At 35.9% G+C, this 19,853-nt stretch overlaps 1 long non-coding RNA gene across 1 annotated transcript; it reads right to left on the bottom strand.

The window, feature by feature from the left end:
* Nucleotides 1–495: 495 nt before the first annotated feature.
* On the bottom strand, nt 496–19,151 carry LOC138404060 (uncharacterized). The gene is made up of 2 exons (XR_011238163.1): nt 18,452–19,151; nt 496–1,711 (listed from the first exon to the last, which is right to left on the bottom strand). It is a non-coding gene; the product is annotated as an uncharacterized lncRNA (long non-coding RNA).
* Between the last annotated feature and the right edge of the window lie 702 nt (nt 19,152–19,853).

Raw genomic sequence — 19,853 nt, 5'->3', positions numbered from 1 at the left:
ACAAATAACAAAAAAATCAAAATGGCTGTCATTAAATTTAAAAAAAGGGTTTGAAGGATTGGCTTTCTTCTACGATGGTACGGAACCTTCGTGTGCGAGTTCGACGAGCACTTAACCGATTTTGTATAATTTCTTTAAAACTTCTAAACCAATTTTGATAAAATCTAATTGAAACTCAATGATCTTTGTCAGCCCTAGCACAGACTACGGTCTATTTGGCCTGCAAATTGCAAACACCAGTCTCAGTTTTTATCTAGTGCTTTGGTCTAAAAGTGTGGTGTAAAATGTTCACTTTTCATTAAGTCAAAATAAAATAAATAAAAATAAACTTTGAGAGTTGTAATTATGAAAACGGATGTTGCCTTGGTTCTGTTGATATTAAAAAAAGTCTAGCGCAAACGACGGAGATTGAACTACTTACATATTATTAGACTTATTGATGTAAGTGTGAGGTTTGTTGTAAAGGATATCGGAAATAAAAATACTTTTTACATGTATAAGTAATATAAACATCTTTATTAAATCCGTAAATCTATGCGATAGTAGTTAATTACGAATATATAATTTGTTAACACTAGGGAGGGATCCCTTCTAGATTTTTTTAAATAAAAAAAGGCGACGGACATCCTTGGGTTTTAGTTACACTACATAATATAATTTTTATTCAGTCTTAAATGGCAACACTGAATCAAAATTTATTAAGACGGCTAAACACAGTCTTATAAGATATCATTTGTTCATACACAAGTAAAAAATAAAACAAAAGTATAGTAGTAGCAAAAGATCCATTATTTTATTTACATTTTCTTCAAGCAAAGTCAAATTGGTAACTCGAATTATGCGGAAAATTAAAATATAAAATTAAGTAAGTAGCTGAAATTAAGAGATACACTTAGACCTAGAACATATAAAAATCTTTAAATTTATAAATACGGTAAATTTTGAAGGTTCCTCATAAAATGTACAGTCAGAAGAAGAAAACCGTTCAAAAAACCCTTTGCCTCTTTTTGCTTGTCCTTACATTTTTCTTACTCTACAATATAGTTCGATGCTACTTTATTGACACGAAAAAGATTGCATGTTTTATTTTATAATCTGTATTAATTATATCTATTCTATGCTATTTTTAACCGATCAAAATTTAAAAAAAATATTTAGAGTCCGTACACAATGACTCTTCACGCGCCATTTTAACTTTATGGGCGTTTGTGCACTCATCCGTATTCGATTCGTATGCGTGATTCTTCGAAGTGGCAAACAACAACATACTAATACGCACGTCCCATTCGGTTCGTCTTTTTACGGAATCGAATTTCACGAAGCGTGCACAAACGCCCTATGGGTGGACTGTCAAGTCAAAAGTACTGTTCACCTTTAAAATATGGACTAAAATCGCACTTTTGACATAAAATTTGATACGAACTGTTAAAATGGCGGGTGACGAGCTAAATTTTGCGCGTTATACTGCTTAATCTAAAACAATCTAATTCAAAATTGCCAACAAAGCCGCATCAACTTATAATTAAATTATTTTTAAATACAACTAAAATACAAATGCATGAAAGATATGTAAGTTCTCGAGAAAAATATTTATTCAGTCGAATAGCAACTTAACATCTAGTGAGTATTGAATATTAAAAAATGGGGACCAAAGTTGAAGAGTTGGCGAAACTGGAAAGCTCGATGTGCGGAGCGAACGACTTGCAATTACCTGGAAAAAAAGAAATAAAAATTAATCATCACCGTACTAAATGATACAACGATAAAAATCAGGGAATTTTCAATACAAATCGGAGATATTCTTCGTGATTTACGATAATAGTTGAATGATTTTGATACTATATTAATGGCGCAAAAATGCATGATTTTAGTTAAGTAACCAAATACCTATTCATTTTAATAAATTGCGACGGATTGACTTCTTTTTTATTTTTGTCTAAAGTTACATTATCACAATACAGTTGCCAATTTATACCAAACGCAAACATGGTTTGAGCGAAAAATTAAACCAATGGTCTCTTCTTTCCTAATAAACTCAGATGTAGGTCGTACACGTAGGTACTCGTTAAGTAAAAAAAAAACTAAGAAATCATAGAACTTCATCATGTATTAATAAATGATTATTATCTCTACATAGTATAAAATAAAGTCGCTTCCCGTTGTCTATCAGTATGTATGAACGCGTAGATCTTTTAAATTACGCAACGGATTTTAATGCGGTTTTCACCAATAGATAGAGTGATTTAAGAGGAAGGTTTATAGGTATAGTTTACTATTGGTTTGCGTTAATTTGATACATTGCACCCATGCGAAGCCGGGGCGGGTCGCTAGTTAGATTATATTAGCCCACTAATATAATCTATACCCATTTTATCAAATTTTTCGTTGTTCTTTTTCTTTTACTTACTTTGTTTCTGTTGTTCCTGTTATTTTATTTATTTTCTGTCATGTTGTTTTTGTAAACATTTATGAAAAATATGACAACAATGAGATATGTAAATAAATGAGAAAATAATAATTATTATAGAATTTTTATTTATTGTACAAACATGTATCATTTTTATTGACTTATAACTCATAATGGGCTACGATGCATTCATGCCTGTTGACACATTGAAGGGACTTGTTTGCCGAACATATTGCCTTAAATAATACGTGATGTAAGATAATACTCGGTCTAAACTTGACCGGTTTTACATTGGTCAATAAGCGCCTGCAATGCGCGTCAGGTGGTCACTTGGAGTTTGCATATTTCGTTTTTTTTATCTGACCTTAATAACATGCTCTACTTAAGCTGCAAATATTTTTAAGCACAATTTTTTGTAGATGAATAATATGTGTACTTTAATAAAAATGTGTTCATATTAATATTAAGTGTATGACGTATGTAGATATGCAGTTATAAAATAATATTAATAGTTATTTTGACACTCACTGACCACTGTAGTAGGTGTTACTAGGCTCAAGGCTGAAATAATTCTGAAGACTATTCAATTAGCATTGTTCCTATCAAAAATTTTTATGCACAGTTTTTTAGACTTATGTATGTGTTTTAAATAGGACTAATTACTGTAGGCACGCAGTTAAAAAAATAGTTTTTCTTAACCGATAGTGATATTATACCTAATAATTTTGAATAATATTGCAACTATGCATTGTACTTATCGATAGTGATTTTGATGCGCTATTATAGACCTCTTATCAGATTTATAAATTATTCTAAGTAAATAGTAGGTAGCTTGACTCTAATATTTTTTTCATAAGTGTTCCTAAATTTATGAATGTGCAATTCTGCATTGTTCAAATTCGCAGCTTTGTGTCGGGTCCTTCTTTGCTAGCGCAACAATAACACACCTTAAACACAAAAAAAGAATTTGCGTTAAAAAGTGACCACCTAAAAAGAACTAATGCGTGCCTTTTTAATTATTTTATTATGCGTAAAAAGTTTTTTGCAAACATTTTTTTAATTGCAAAAAGTGTACATTTGTTTGAGACAAAAATAGATACCTTTTCTGTTTGCGCAAGTTAATTGTTCTTGGATGGATATTCCTATTGTTGTTTTCAGAATGCGGTATCTTTAAAGCGACGATGTTATGAAATAGCTATGGGGTAATTAAAAAACTCGTCTTGTTTTTTAGGGTTCCTTACCTCAAAAGGAAAAAAGGAATCCTTATAGGATCACTTCGTTGTCTGACTGTAAGTATGTATTTATGTCTATCGTGTCTGTCAAGAAACCTTTCATGAAAATCATGAAATTTACGTAAGCACACGTAAGGGGAAAGATCCGAAAACCGTGAATTGGTGCTTACATCACAATAAAAAAAATGTGTCCATGAACAAATTTCAACTTTCAAAATAAGATTAATATAACTATAAACTAGTTTTCTTTCTTTCTTTCTTAAATGGGGTATCACATGAAAGGTCTTGTACCCGTACAACCTATAGCTGATCACTTCGTTGTCTATCCGTCTGTCGTATCTGTCAAGACCCGTCAAGGAATCAAAACCTATGGAGTATTTCCCGTTGACCTAGGTAGGATTAATTTCATGATTCATGAAATTTGGCAAGTAGCAAAGTAAAGGCACCCGCACTTGTGCTATAAGACAATTATTTTTCCCTTCGGTTTCAAGGTTCAGGGAAAGTCACGGTTTTAAAACGGTTTCACTAGGTAGGTACCTACATCACAAAAAAAGGTTTATTCCTTGAACGATGGTACGGAACCCTTCGTGTGCAAGCCGACTCGCACTGGACCGATTTTTTTCATGTTGGAAGTTTGTAACTTGTAACGCACTTGTTCGCCCGATGACATATTTATGTTGTTACGTTAAGTTAAAACTTACGACGGTAATAAGTAAACTTAATTTATTTATTATGTACCTATTTATAGAGGAAGTTCGAAGATAGATCGGTAGTTTTTAAGATTTTAAAATCCATAGATTTCCATACTAATAATAATTATAAATATTGTGTCTGTCTATCTGCTAGCTTTTCACGGCGGCCTATCCGTTTAATCGATTTTGATGATATTTAGTACAAACATAGCTTGTATCCCCGGATTTTAAAAAAAACCTAAATCAACATGGATGAAGTCGTGGGCATCATATATGTATGTATATTTTGGTACGAAGATAGTTTGCTTCCCGGATAGTTTTTATTCCAAAAAATATTCAAAACGTAAACTCAACGAAGTCGCGGGATCGTACCTAGTAATTTTATATTTGTAATTTACAGTTTAAAAATTAAATTATCGCGTGGGTTGATATTAATAATGTTGTAACTGCATTTTTGTATGTCTTTTAATATTTTCATTTTATTTGCTAGTCTCAAAAAACAGTTGGAGATCTCCTGAAAATATAAATAATTTAGGCTGTTCTTTTTAATTAATAATTAAAACACAATATGACATGTAAAGTGACACTAGAAAGAACATGTATTATTTCCAATTACTAAGGAATATAATATTATGTCTTATCTTAAGAACACAAGGCAGGACACTATAAAGAAGCCGTATAAATAGTTATCTGCACGATATCTATATTGGACGATATTTTCCTATCATTAGGTCAGTAATTATAATCGTCTGATAAAGACACTAATTCTAATAGAAGCGCAACGTATCCCCGGGCAAAAACCTGCTGGCGTACGCCATTTGCCCTAGTGCGCACCGGCCTGTGGTCATCCTTGGCTTGCGCAGGCTCCCTGCACCTGTCACTGTTCAATTAAACTCCGCGACATGTGCCTTAAAATATATATTATTATCCCTCGAAATAACCGCATAACAATATATTTTTCTTATTTTTACAGCTGAAACATCCATAAATAAATATTTGTCTGCCATTCGACAACAGATGGCGCTATGCGTTAATCCGCTTTTAAATTCCATGCAGCAGGCACCTCGCAATATTTCAGCTTTAACGTTATTGGACTGTGAGATATATTCACGCTTTATTGTAATTTTTGGTCATTAGCGACTTTTTAATTCATCTCATGATCATCTATCTATCTTTGAATCCCTTCCTTTTCTCGACGATCCGCACGATCGTCAACTAGAACACTTTGTACTAGGGGATCAGAGATAGAGTAGAGTTTTATACGAATCGCTCTAGCTGGGCTAACAACAGTGAATGAGAGTAATGATGTAAATGCATTAAAATGAGTGGCAGGTTTCCTTGACCTGTCAATCTATTACTTAGTCAATTTTAATTAGAAACAATAGAACATATTCTTAACTCTATTTTATAATAATATTATTTTTAGATAAATCCCCATCATAGCGAAACAATTCACCCTAAAACTTTTATATATAAAATCTGATGCTGTTTTAGACAAGTACGAGCCGTTGAAGGCGAAAAGATACGCGGAAGTACAACAGAATAATGCCACCTTTAGCAGATCAAGAAAAGCAAGTTATCTTCAGCTTATTACGGGGAGACGAGGTACCAGGCTAACAGATATCGCGAGAGGCCAGCTTATGACGTACTTAGTTTCAATGTAGTCATATAGAGTGGAGGAGTGTATCTGTGAGAACAGACGGAGGTGTGCGTGAGCGCGTGTAGGCGCGTCACAATCACAGCCACTGACGACATTTTGACGCATTCCATTTTCATCACCACACTTTTTGTCCTTGACGGGTCTATATACAATCTGCTTCAATAAGACTATCTACATGTAATTTTTATATTCAAGGGTTCACATGGTTCACATAAAAAATGTTTCTGTGAAATCATAATAAGCATTATTTAATTTAATAAGTGAAGATAAGAGTGGCGTTGGGTGACTTTTTTCTAATTTGTAAGGTTGACGATCTCGTGCTCACACGGGGGCACGCTTAACGTGTTCGTTGCCTCTCAGAACTGCCTATGCGGAAACAGCGTCGCTATTAACACACGTTCCATTGCTATGAGATACTAGGTACCACTAACATATTAGCTGTACTACTACTGTCAGGTTCATAGATACTGTGAGAAAAGATTTTCTTAACGTACACAAACACCCCGAAAATACGAATCAAAACTCGCGCCACGTTGTGTAAGTCAGTGAGTTTCGTATGTGTACGAAGGGAGTTACGGACTCACATGCGAAACTTGTGTTGATATTTTGCTGGTGAGCCGTTACTGTGTTTTATGTACTAGGAGAGCAAAGGTTAGAAGGAGGTGAAGACAAAAACTCGTACGACATAAATTTATGATAAACATAGTAGGTATGACCATCATGATTTATTTTTAATACTTGAAAATGTTGTAATAAAACCAATCTAGCCTAATCCAATTACTGTACCAATCATGCCCGCCTAGAACGGTGCCAAAAATGCTGGCTGCTGATTCGTGTTGAACAACCAAACTGACTCTTTACGTAAACAAGAGCAAGCCCTTTTGTTAACAGATGAGCCAGCTTTAATACTTTTATTAATATTTTTATATAAGATGTAATAGGTGTACACTGTACGTGTAGGTAATAAGTAATAACAACCAAACAACATAGTAGGTACCTACTTGTCGTTTTAAGTAGGAAACATATTAAAAGTCACCGCAAATGATAAAGACATTATTATAAAACTGTCAGCGCTATAGATTTTAGTCAATAAACACATTTTATATTAATTGGGATGGTTTTAACAAATGAATTTGGTGATTTTACCTCACTATATTTTAATTACTTATTAGCTATTAGCTACGTGATCAATAAGTAAACCCACAGATTTTGTATTTTAATAATTTGAAATGAAATTCGCATTTCTTTTAATATAACCAATATAAATGTTTGTATGAATAAATTAAAAATTATTACAAGCAGTTGACTTAAAACCCAGGGGTTCATATTTTACCAACCTGTTTTATTATATTAGATTCTAGACCCGTTTTAAGTATATTTTATTAAGCTTTCTATAATATTATTGTTTACCCAATCTACTACATCCTAGCTTATGGTCGAAATTAATAATAAAACCATTCCAATCTTATCTGTAAGTAATCAGTCGATAAGTTACTTATCCAATAAAAACAGGTCAATCCGCTGCACCGTTGCGACGTGATTGAAAGACAAACCAACAAACAAACACACTTTCGCATTTATAATAAGGGTACTGATTTCAGCCATATTATTTCGATACGGGAGGCATTGTTCTGCTACGTCTAAAATAGCCTGCCTGTATATCTAAGATAGGTACAACAATTCTGCTGGAAAACACTATATCTACTTAACATAATATCATTGTTTCATTCAAAAATGTTGCAAATGAATTATTTAATTAGAATATAATAATATTTTTGCATGCACATTTTAGTGATGTTTATTCCAATTATTTTTTTCCGCTTCCGGGAAGCGGGCGACGCGGACGCGACGGTCCGCATGGGTGAATTACTCTGATTAGAGATGCAGAGTTGATTGAACCTCTTCTAGCTCATCATCTCCCGGTAACGCTGGTGCAGCGGTGTCAATGACTTAGATGACGAATCGATAGATTGATTCTTTACATACTAGATAGGACGATAGCGATAGGTAAGAAATACCTACTTAGGCTAATGTAACTTTTTTGTTGTAATTTAAATGCTCCAATTTATGTTGTGCACTTTTTACACTACTAACTTTTATGGTATCATCGTCAGATATATGTAGTGCTTAAAAAAGCGGGTTTTCTCAATTTTGTCCTTTGGTGTAAACCAAAAAGCTACAGATATTATAGTGATATAAGAGTGACGTCAGTCCGTCAGTGAGTCAGTCAGTCAGTCATCTATTCCCTTTTTACTTTTTTTTATTTAGATTTCAAACTATACTTAATAAATCTGGTTTAGAATTCCGAATGCTTGTGTAACAAAGTCGCCAAGTTTCTATCAAAAAGATGTCTGATAAAAAAATTCATTCATAGCAATTATTCATTTTAGAACAATAATAAAATTATTATGCCATGATTACATAAAAGAAAGAATGCTAAGATTTAACAATTTTCAAACAAGGAGTAAGTTTACAAGTAACCGCAGTCAATAAAATTCTCATGAATACAAATAACCATGCGCATAACCGATAAGAGTGGAAATGTTTACTTAGTAAACGAATACAGACTTTTTAACTTGTATGAAGTTGGTAATAATATTTCACACGTGATACCTACGTTGTTTTTATTTTTCGATTCAATACGAATTCCAAATGTGGAAAAAATAACTTTGTATATTTACAGTAAAACTCAGTTATTCATTTTTTCTTTTGTCCGGTCACATATTGTTGTTTTGAAGACAATTATTTTGTGTGCGCTTGCGATGATTATATTTATCACAAAGGATAAACTTTTAGAGATTGAATTATTACGAGTAGTTTTTTTAATACAATAATTAAATCCATACCTACTATTATAAATGCGAAAGTGTGTCTGTCTGTCTGCTAGCTTTTCACGGTGCATCCGTCGACCGATGTTGACGATTTTGGTATAGAGATCCTAGCTTGCTTCTCGGGGTTACACAGGCTATTTTCTATCCCGGAAAATCAAAGAGTTCCCACGGGATTTTTACAAACCTAAATCCACGCGGACGAAGTAGCGGGCATCATCAAGTAATTAATAATGTAAAGCGAACCAATAAAGTTACGTCATTTATTTACAATATTATATTAAAGCTATAGTAATTACCAAAATTGTATTTTTTGCGATCGCGAACCCTTGATATTTTAATTGTCAAGGATTATTAAATAATTCAACGTCTCGGTAGGTTCTTTATAGAGTCGAAATCGATAAAATGTGGCAATTAAACATTGACTTATATATTACTTCGTATGGACAGGGTTATTGAACAAACAAAATGGCACCGACTCTGTGGTGCTTTAGCACCAATGCAACCTCAGTGACGTCTGGATTTTAAACGGGTCGTTCATTAGTATCTAAGAGAAAAGAAAGAAAGAAAATGCATTTATTTGTTGTTGGTGTCACAGATAGAAACAAAGTACAAATGTAACATTTTCATCTGTTGAAAGGTGGCGCTGATTTTTTTTTTTTAAAGAATATTAGCCATTTTTTAAATGACTAATATTCCCCTTTCCTCTCCAATTAAGCGTCAAGCTTGTGCTAGGAGTAGGTACGACAATAGTGCAACGGGCGGGGTTTGAACCGTCGACCTTTCGGTTTTCAGTCCACTCCTATACCGGTTGAGCTATTGAGGCTATTTGGTTCCTAAACCGTGAAAAATTTTGTTCGCTTGACCATGTCCGTAATATTATCTATAATACATGTCTTGTCATAATGGAAATACATTGTAGAATGAAAAAGCACAGTCGACAACGGTCACCGCGGCGCAGGCGTTACGGCAAGAGGTATTATGCAAGTGACTTATGCAACTAAACTTGGCTTGGCATAAGCAAGGTTGTTGATAAAATGTATGTAATGCTTAGTCTGCGTCCGGACTGACCCACTAACTGCATTCGGCCTTTATTTGATGTCTCGAACACTCGACGTTTCGATTCTCCAACGGTCAAGTTGGGAAACTATGTTTCATAATATTTATGCATCTGCAATTTCGATGAAAGGACAAACGTAATGATTTCGGTATCGTTCGTTAATTATTCGATGTTTTATGTTGTGTTTAAAGTATGCATTTAGTGGTATTTTTAATTTTTATTAGTAGGTATGCATCGACTTGGTTAAGAGAGGATTCTCCGTCACTCGCTGTGTCACGCGGTAGAAAATAATGTACATCGACATTTTGAATGAGATTTTTAGAGCGTTGTCCCTGTCATTGAGACCTGTTGTCCCTGTATGAGTGACAGAGACAACGCTCTACAAAGCCAAAATGTCATTCTAAAGGCCGATTTACATTATTTGCTGCCGCGTACTGTAGATTGTTTCTCATTGAATACTAACGAATAAACTCGATGTTATTTTGCAGACACGTTCTAGAAACTAATATCTATATCTGTGGTTTGCCAGTCTTCCGTATAAATAACTAGTTTTTAAATTACACGAGTTTAACGCCGGCTCCACATGTTGGCCCCAACACTGCTCGCCCAACGTGTGTATCGGGAAATTAGCTTTACCAACGTTGGGGCCAGTACTAATTTCCCATTGGTCGATTCCATAAAACCTGCATCAATCATTATTACAATCTCAATTGTTCTGATTGGCTGAATTTATGCGATTCTTGTTGCAACAATGCATTGTGCCAATAGTGAGCGAGCGTCAACCAATCAGAGGTGATTGCGAATTGCGATCGTGACATTGTAGCTGTCATTCTACTGCAATTGAGCAGTATCTAGAAACTAATATCTATGTCTGTGGTTTGCCAACCTTCCGTAAAAATAACTAGTTTTTAAATTACACGCGCTTAACGCCAGCTCCACACGTTGGCCCCAACACTGCTCGCCTAACGAGAAATTAGCCTTGTCAACGTTGGGGCCAGTGCTAATTTCCGATCCACACGTTAGACGAACAGCACATATAAAATTTTGTATAAAGGTAGCTTGCAGTCTGAACATTGACAAAAGCTACCTTTTATCCCGGAAAACCAAAAAGTTCCCACTTCCCAAAGTATTTAAAAAAAAGCTTAATTCTCGCGGGCATCATATAGTTTCGGTATAAATTGTATTTATCGTACGCCACTAGGTACAATATGAAAAGGGCGAAAGTTTAAAACCTTTTAGCTTACACTTCAGTGGCAGCAATATCGATGAATTCAAGTGAATTACTTACTTACCTACAGTAAATCAAGTTTATTACCGACATTGCTTGTCTGATCTTGTCTCAATGACATTTTACTCGAATATAGGGTCAACAAGGGGTCAATAGGGTGAAACACGCTAATTGGTGGCCTCATAAGAAAGCTCAGCGTCACTCAGCGGACGAGGAAGAGAGCTATGCTTGCAGTTTCTCTACGATGCGTGATCTAACCAGAAATAAGGAGATCCGTAAGAGAGCATCGCTGAGCGAGTTTTTTCTTTGATAGCTCTTGTCGCCGCGACTAACAAATGGTTATTTCGCCCACTGTTGACGGGAACTTTCATTAGATAACTATTAATGTATTTATCTCTATTGTTGATATTACTATACAGCGAAAAAATGATCGACAGTGGGACAAGTGCCTAATGAATTTGCTATTTCTTAGATATTGTTGCTAAAACTTTAGTAGATATATTTTACCAGATCGATATTTATTTCACTCTACTTTTGCTTCTTAACTCTATTAAGCAATTAATATGCAAAATAAGACAGCACGCGCGAGATGACGTGCTTTGAAGTTTTTTTAGTTAGAATTGTAATTTGTAACCGAAAGAAAATCCAGACCAAAACGTCATAAAAAAAGAAAATTACGACATCTTTGTAAGGAGTTAATAGATTCTCGAGATATTTATCTAAATCATTAGTGAAATAGAGGCAAAAAAAGTAATTATAGTATTATTGAACTCCAAAAACAGTCATCGCTGTTTGTGTTCGATTACATTAGAATATAGTCAAATAAAATATTTGAGTTCAAACTAATAAAAAACCAGTTCCTTGACTAAGGTTTGTTGACTCCTTGAAAATATTTCTCGACGAAAGATTATCGTTGTAAATATTTCTTTGTTAAAAACATTGAATTAATGGTAAAAAAAAATATATTTTAGACATTTCCATGTGTATACAAACAAATAAATGTATTATAATATAATTTTTATCAAAAGAGCCATAGATAGGTAGCTACTAAGAAAAATGTAGTAGGTAGGTACGCGTATTTTCACAAGAAAATATGTAATTAGTACCTAGATTTTTTTTGCTATAAATTGTGGAGTCGATAAATAAAAAATAGTGATTATTTAAAAAACATAACGTTGCAAAAACAATGTAAACTTATTTTTTATTCTCGTCGTTTCCACAGTAAACATACATACCATTTAAAATTGTTTAAGTAAGTAAAACTTTAATTTTATCTATTATTACTGAAAACAAAATAAACATTTTCTTTGTAAGTCAAGCAACCTCCTAAAGGAAAATCTTGTAAGCAAATGTAAGTACATACTAGGGCCGCATAAATATCGTGCAGTTGCCAATTTAGTACAGCAGGACTGACTATATCAAATGCCGAATATAATCTACAAAGATAGAATAATTCGGCACTTGATGTGAAATGATTCGGATGTAGTATAAAGAGACATCAAATGATCGAAAATATTCGTCTCTAGCTGGGTCTCTACACTATTCATGCCAAATTTCAGCCCGATCCTTCAGTGTTTGAGCTGTGCGTTGATAGATCAGTCAGTCAGTCACCTTTTCATTATATATATGTTTTTAGATTACATATAGATTGATTAATTAATTTCATTAATTACGGCGGTAAAACGTTGATTCCTGTGGAGACAGCATAAATAGCAACTATCCGCTGTCGAATAATTTATCGCCGAACAATGTTAAGAATTAAGATATTAATTCACGTAATTCGGTATTATCTTAAATAATGATTTTATTTCAAGTTAAGTAGCCGTACACCTGCCGGCGCTATGTCTAGTGTTTAATTATTTAAGCATAAAAAACCTTTAATTAGCCTCTACAGCTGTCCTACGACCTTGTATTGCACCTTTGTGTACGACATGTTATATTTTGCATCGGCGAAAAAAAAATGCATATTTTCAACATCAATTCATGAATGCTTTTTGCACGCGAAGTAAAAAATAAAACGATTATTATATTGTTACGGACGCTTTGGTAATATGTTTTAAGTGCTTATTTGCATAGCGGGCGAATGGCATATTATATCAGCCGCCTTTGGACATGTCCTATTATAAAGTTTTGCTATAAATTCACCTGAAATATTTATTCTTTTTAGTATAAAATATGTTATCCGGGAGACGTTAACTTGAAGATAAGTAGAGTTAGTTACATACTTACCAAATTTTCATTTTGAATTTTTCATATTTATCAAAAACTACTATGATTCCTAACGACTTCACGCGTGAGTTTAGGTCTTGTATGGCCTCTTTGCTTTACTGGGATAAAAAGCAGCCTGTGTCCGGTAAAAATTTTGCGAGAGTTCTTTGATTTTCCAAGCCAAGCCTAGCCTTTCTCATTCTGAAGAGACTCACGCTGAGTAGTGTGCCAGCGATGGATGAAATGATTTTGAATTCGACTTAAAGAAACGTATTTCCATAGACAACATAGTAGATAGAAGAAACCAGACCGCCAGACGTGAACTAAACAAAACCTAACAAGGTAAGTAAAGATAAAAGCGTAGCTAGTGTTATCACAATCAAATTACGCCACATTAAGTTACGACACAGCCCGTCTCAGCCATATTAAGTTACCGAAATAGCTGGCATGAGTTTAAATGATCTAAGACTACGGTCACATATCCGACGGTCAGAGTTCAGAGTTTAAAGTTCTGGGTTCCGCGTTAATTTTGATTGGACTAATGAAGTGAATCCATACTCCATACTCCATACTATTCCACACTAATATTAATGTATTATTAATATATGTAATATTAATATTATAAATGCGAAAGTGTGTCTGTCTGTCTGCTACCCTTTCACGGCCCATCCGTTCAACCGATTTTGACGAAATTTGGTACAGAGATAGCTTGCATCCCTTGCATACTTTTTATCACGGAAAATCAAAGAGTTCCCACAGGATTTTTAAAAACCTAAACCCACGTGGACGGAGTCGTGGGCATCATCTAGTATCTAATAAAGTCTGGAGGAAGCTGCGATAACCTAGTGGTTAAGACGTCTGCCTCCCATTCGAAGGTTGAGGGTTCGATCCCAGACACGCACCTCTTACTTTTCGGAGTTATAGGAGGAGACCCGCAGACTAATTACGTAAAAAGTTGCAGTAGTGACAGCAACGCGACAGCAGTAGCAATGCGACAGTTCATTTGCTGTCTCTCTTTTTCTTATTTTGCTTTGTAGCTATTGCTGTCTCTCTCTAGCCGCTGTTACGTGTGACGTTTGACAGCAATGATCGCGAGATTTACGCCTGTCGCAAGCCTGTCGCGAGATACGTAATCATCCCGCCGTTTTCCGTAGTGAGCCGGCGATGATGGGTTGATTGTGATGATGATGATGATGATGATACAATCGAGTTTAGTGGATATGAGAATGTCCATTAGGAGTTTCCGTTTGAACGCGGATGAACAAGAACTCTGAACTCAGAACTCTAGACCATTAGCAGTGGGTTAGACGCCTAAAGTTACCAAAATACCTGGCATGAGTTTAAATGGTCTAACAAAGGAAGAGAGGCCACGTGTGCGGCATATCTTTATGAGCAAAAAATATGGCTAGGAAGGTATAGTGACCTACGATGACGCAATCATTTAATACCTTTAAAAAAACAAATCTGGCTTCTATGTATTTTGGGGCACGCGACCACGACGCGCGACTGTGACGCAAGAGACGTTCGTGCTCATTGTTTTATATCTAAAGGCATTCCGAACCAGTGCTAGATGCATTTGACGATTTAAAAGTACTTGTAAAAGTTTAATTGAATAAAAATATTTTTAATTTAATTTAATTTATTTATTTAAAAGGACTTCCGAGACGGTCAAGCGGCTTGACGTCAAGCACGTAGTTTTATTTTGATGCGAGCTTGATGCTCCCGTCAAGCAGCTTAATCAGCTCGATGCAAATGGCATTTTTCTCATATCTCGAACACTGTCCGAACGTCGCCTCAAGCAAAAATATACAATCGCATCTTCTACCGTCAAGCACGTAAATGCTTAACTCAAGCATCAAGCAAACTTTGTAAAACGTCAAAGTGCTTGGCTCAAGCAAAAATCTACGTGCTTGAGACGTCAGCCGCTTGACCGTCTCGGAAGCTCTTTAGAAATGTTTGGAGGGTTGAAGAAAGAAAATTACGCTCTCGCTGCGCTTGCGATTTTCACTAAATTATTTTTCTGGAACCTCCGTCCTACGCAAATTATACTCTGGTTAGGAATGCTACTATTGCGAGTCAATAACAAGGAAGCTTATGAAATAACTGACTCTACAAGAAATTTGAACTTTAATATCTAAGAAATCTAGGAGAGATCAGGGTGAGAATGGCTATTTTTAGCAAAAGTATTTATAGTATTTTGGTTCTGACATTAAAAAAACCACTTTTCAGATAGGTAAGTCAGCTATAAAAATTTTTGGCTAGGGAGGTAGTGACCTATGATGACGTAATCCCAAAAACAGGCCACACTGCATTGGAAGTATTTGGAACCTCCGCGCGGGGTCAAGGAAGGTCACGCGAAATATCGCCGGCCATGTGCGAATCTTATCATGCCCCTGATTCATCGCCACCGCGCAAAAAATCCAAAACAGAATTCACTTAAATCAAATCACAAGTCACAACATGGCGAACGCATAAATAAATTAAAAATAATAATTTATTTTTAAACTTGTGCTTGAAATGTGTTCTAAAATTAAAATGTAGGATGTAGACAAGCTGTGGAGACATAGATTAATGTGCTCATTTTAAATTATAAACAAGAATATTAAAGTTGTTCGAAATTTAAAATTTTTGTGTCGATCGATTTTTTTTAATGGAAATTAGACGGGATATACTAAAACGTAGTGATTATATACTCTTTGGGGATATACCTACTACGAGTATAAAACTTCAAAATGTGTTCGTGAATTCTAATATTATGTGCACATTAAATTATATTAGTAATATATCAATAATTTTAATAATGAGTACAAAAATCAAAAATGTTGAGCAAGAAGACGTGTTTGGAAAAAGTCTAGGCGTAACCGAATAAGTGTCTAGAGCCAAAGGAAAATTATCGTAACCCACATCCATAATAAATGCATACAGCTAGTCAGTGGAATATTACCACAGATGCAAGTGATTCTTAATCTGTGTATTTGAAGTCAAAGTAAAGAGCGTCGATGAGGTGAATTTTGAATGTCGCCCAAGCGCCGAGGAGCGTCCACGTCTATTTTGAACTCCCGATCGGGCGTTCGCCGGGTTGTTGAACTGGTATATTTCGGCAAACAGGGCACTATAGGCTAGGAGCTTGTGGTTAAGTTTTAAAAGCGACATGAAATAATCGATTGCAAAAGCTGTGATTCATCATCATAATGATCAACCTATCGCCGGCACACTACAGAGCACTAATCTTCTGCCAGAATAAGAAAGGTTTTGGTCATGGTCTACCATGCTGACCAAGTGTGGATTGACATTTGGCAGACTTCACACACCTTTGAGAACATTATTGAGAACTCTCAGGCATGCAGGTTTCCTCGCGATGTTTTCCTTCACCGTTAAAGCAAGTGATATTTAATTACTTAAAACGCACATAACTCCGAAAAGGATCGAACCCCGACCGACGATTAGGAGGCGCTAGGCTATCACAGCTTTTTATGTCACATTGCTATAATATTTCAAATGATTAAATCAAACTGCTCTCTCAGGCAATCTCAATGCTTGTGATTGCCTGATTGTATGGTATTCTTGCTGTAAAATGTATTAAAGTCAGAGAATGTGCCGTGCCAGTCCAATCCAGTCATTCATGCCAGTCCAGTCATTTGACAGACAGTCAATGATAAATGAGTCATTTTTGCGCAACGGATCAGCCTAGCTCTAGTAGCTAGATAGTGCACCACTCTGACCAGACTTTACACACACCTTTGAGAACTATTTGGAGAACTCTCAAGCACGCAGGTTTCCTCACTTTCATTATACTTCTGATAATTTTCCACGAGCTCTCGGATCATTACGTTTCGTTCAACTGGAAGTTGGAAGAGGTCTTATGACACTCGGCCGTGGACTCGTTATGAAATTTGGAATTCACGCATAATATAGTAAAGCACAACAATTATAACAAGGAAGCTTATGAAATACATAACTGTCGCGAGCCAAAATAATTGACACACATTTTTGGGGTTCCGTACCTGAAGAGTGCTAATAGGACCTTATTACTAAGCCTCCGCTCTCCATCCGTCTGTCCGTCTGTCTGTCAGCGGGCTGTATCTAGTGAATCGTAATAGGTAGGTTGGTAGGATCATCATGATCAACGAAGAAACCAATATTGTAAGTGTTTTATTTGTGTGGAAATAAATAAAAATAAATAAAACCCATTACCGGCCCAGTACTGAGCACGGGTCTCATCTCAGAGTGAGAAGAGTTTTGGCCATAGTCTACCACGCTGGCCATGTGCAGATTGGTAGACTTCACGCACCTTTGAGAACATTATGGAGAACTCTCAGGCTTGCAGCTTTCCTCACGATGTTTTCCTTCACCGTTAAAGCAAGTGATAATATTATTAATAATATTAATTGTAGCGAATTTAACGATAACATTCATAATACAAATGAGCGCTATGTTTTTGCGAAACTGGGTGCAAACACGCGGAGATCTGCCGCGCTGGTGTGCGTGCTTACATCTACGTGTACGTGTGTGCGCGTCTGTGTGTGTACGTGGAAGCGCGCGATGAAATAAAATATGTCCGGTCAACGAACCCTCGGTCGGTGCCATAAAAATTGCGATAGTGCCCGAAATTCGGACGGAAAATTAAAAATGACGATTCTTTTACTAAATGAACAAATGGCTTCAATTGCAGGGCAATAATTTTACTAATGCGATTATTATCTCCTATGTGCTTATAGTATCCTAGTACAAATAAAAAAGTATAAGAAAAATATTAAATATATTCAGAGATAAATAAATTATTAAATCAAAAATCTACTGTATAAATTTGTATAAAATTTCAGGGGTTTTAGATCTAAGTACATACAAATAGACACACCTTCCTTGAAAGATTAATTGTATGTATCAGCCATACAATCAGCTAGTTAAATAAGAAGAGACATTTTTTAAATAACTATTTGTTGCAATACGTAAGATACTATGCACAAAAGAAAACGAATATAAATTAATATAAGATAACCTAGGATAGGAAAAGATCATTGATGGGACAAGAAACATTTAGAACTAAAACCACAGAGTAGACTAAAACTTAGCAACCAAAACTAAATTTAAATAATTACGAAACAAGACAGACAAAGTAAAGAAAAAACAACTTACATCATTAGAACAAGGATTTACTGCCGCGCGCGTTCCGTAACTTCTTTCAGAGTAAATCATGATGTTTTTTCGATATGGTCTGCTTTTCCAACGCGCGCGCAAATCAGCTGATCTCCATCCGACCTTGTCAACGCCTCCATCCATTTTTATTTTTATTCACTATGTACAATCGCGTCGTTTTCCTTGAGAATCCAGGCTAGGTTGTGGGGTGAAGCCTCCTTTTCCTGCAGGAAGATGTTTCCTCCGGGCGAGTTCCAGTGGAGATTCGCCGGCTTCCGCAGCACATCTTGGCTCATAGAAGGTGGAAAGATTAGTAGACTTCAGTGGGGTCTAACCCTGTCATCGTGGCTTCTTAGTACTGCCCCGTCGGATCCAGTACCTTAACCTCCATTTTTTCTAGTAAGATTCTAATAAGAAATATCAACATTTATGTCTCGAATGTTTAGTAATTTAGTAAACGCCGGTCGGGTCCAGACTCTTGAATGCCATCGAAAGTCAATACTGACCGGTGGGGTCTAGGGTGAGGACGTCCATCTTGATTATTTCCGTGTGTACAATTAGTTAATAAAGTCCAGTCGGGTCCAGAGTAACAATATCCATCGCGGAGCACAGTTCAAGCACAAGTTCGTAAGATCGTGTACGCGACGCGATGTAAAAGGGTATACTTTCAACACAGTGGTGCGTCCGCGCGTGCGCCGTGAGTGGCTATGCGCGTCGCGGCGTACGCGCAGGTTTATATGTTAAAACCGTCTTCCGGGGCCGCCATCTCGCGGTGAGCGGACAAAACATTAGAAAAGCCTTTTCCGAGCGCGACCCGTGCTCTGTAACTTTGTACGGCAACAGCTACGGTCAAGTTACGTCATTTCGGCGCAATTCAGCACTTCCTTCGCAGTCATTGATAAGCATGGCATGAAAAACGTGCGGCACGCGGCCAACAAGACTGGCTGGCTGCGACGCATGTGGATAACACCTGCCCGATTATATTTGCCTTACAAAGGTGCTAAATTACAATTATATTCATATATTGGCAAATTTATACTTATTGTAAATTATGAAAATGTTATTTATTGTTTCAGTTTTCATGTCTTCTGTAAAGATTTGAATAAAATAAATAAATTATTTTAGCATGTAAACTACCGTGAGTGATTTCCATTATAAATAATATCTTTCCCGGCTGTACTCACGTGTCTAGTCGACGATTAGCCCGACTAGTTTCGAACAGATCCGGGGTTTTTCAAGGACAGCCGGGATAGATATTATTTATTAATTAATTATTACTTTAATCATCCAAGACCCCCAATAGGTGGACAGACGACAATAAACGAGTCGCAGGGAGCCGCTGGATTCAGGCGGGCGGCGCAAGACCGTGGCGTGTGGAAGTCAAAACCCTACGAGAGACCTA

Source organism: Maniola hyperantus, chromosome 24 (assembly GCF_902806685.2).
Source record: "Maniola hyperantus chromosome 24, iAphHyp1.2, whole genome shotgun sequence".
In the NCBI taxonomy this organism is placed as follows: Eukaryota; Metazoa; Arthropoda; class Insecta; order Lepidoptera; family Nymphalidae; genus Maniola; species Maniola hyperantus.
This window is presented reverse-complemented; position numbering and strand designations above follow the sequence as displayed.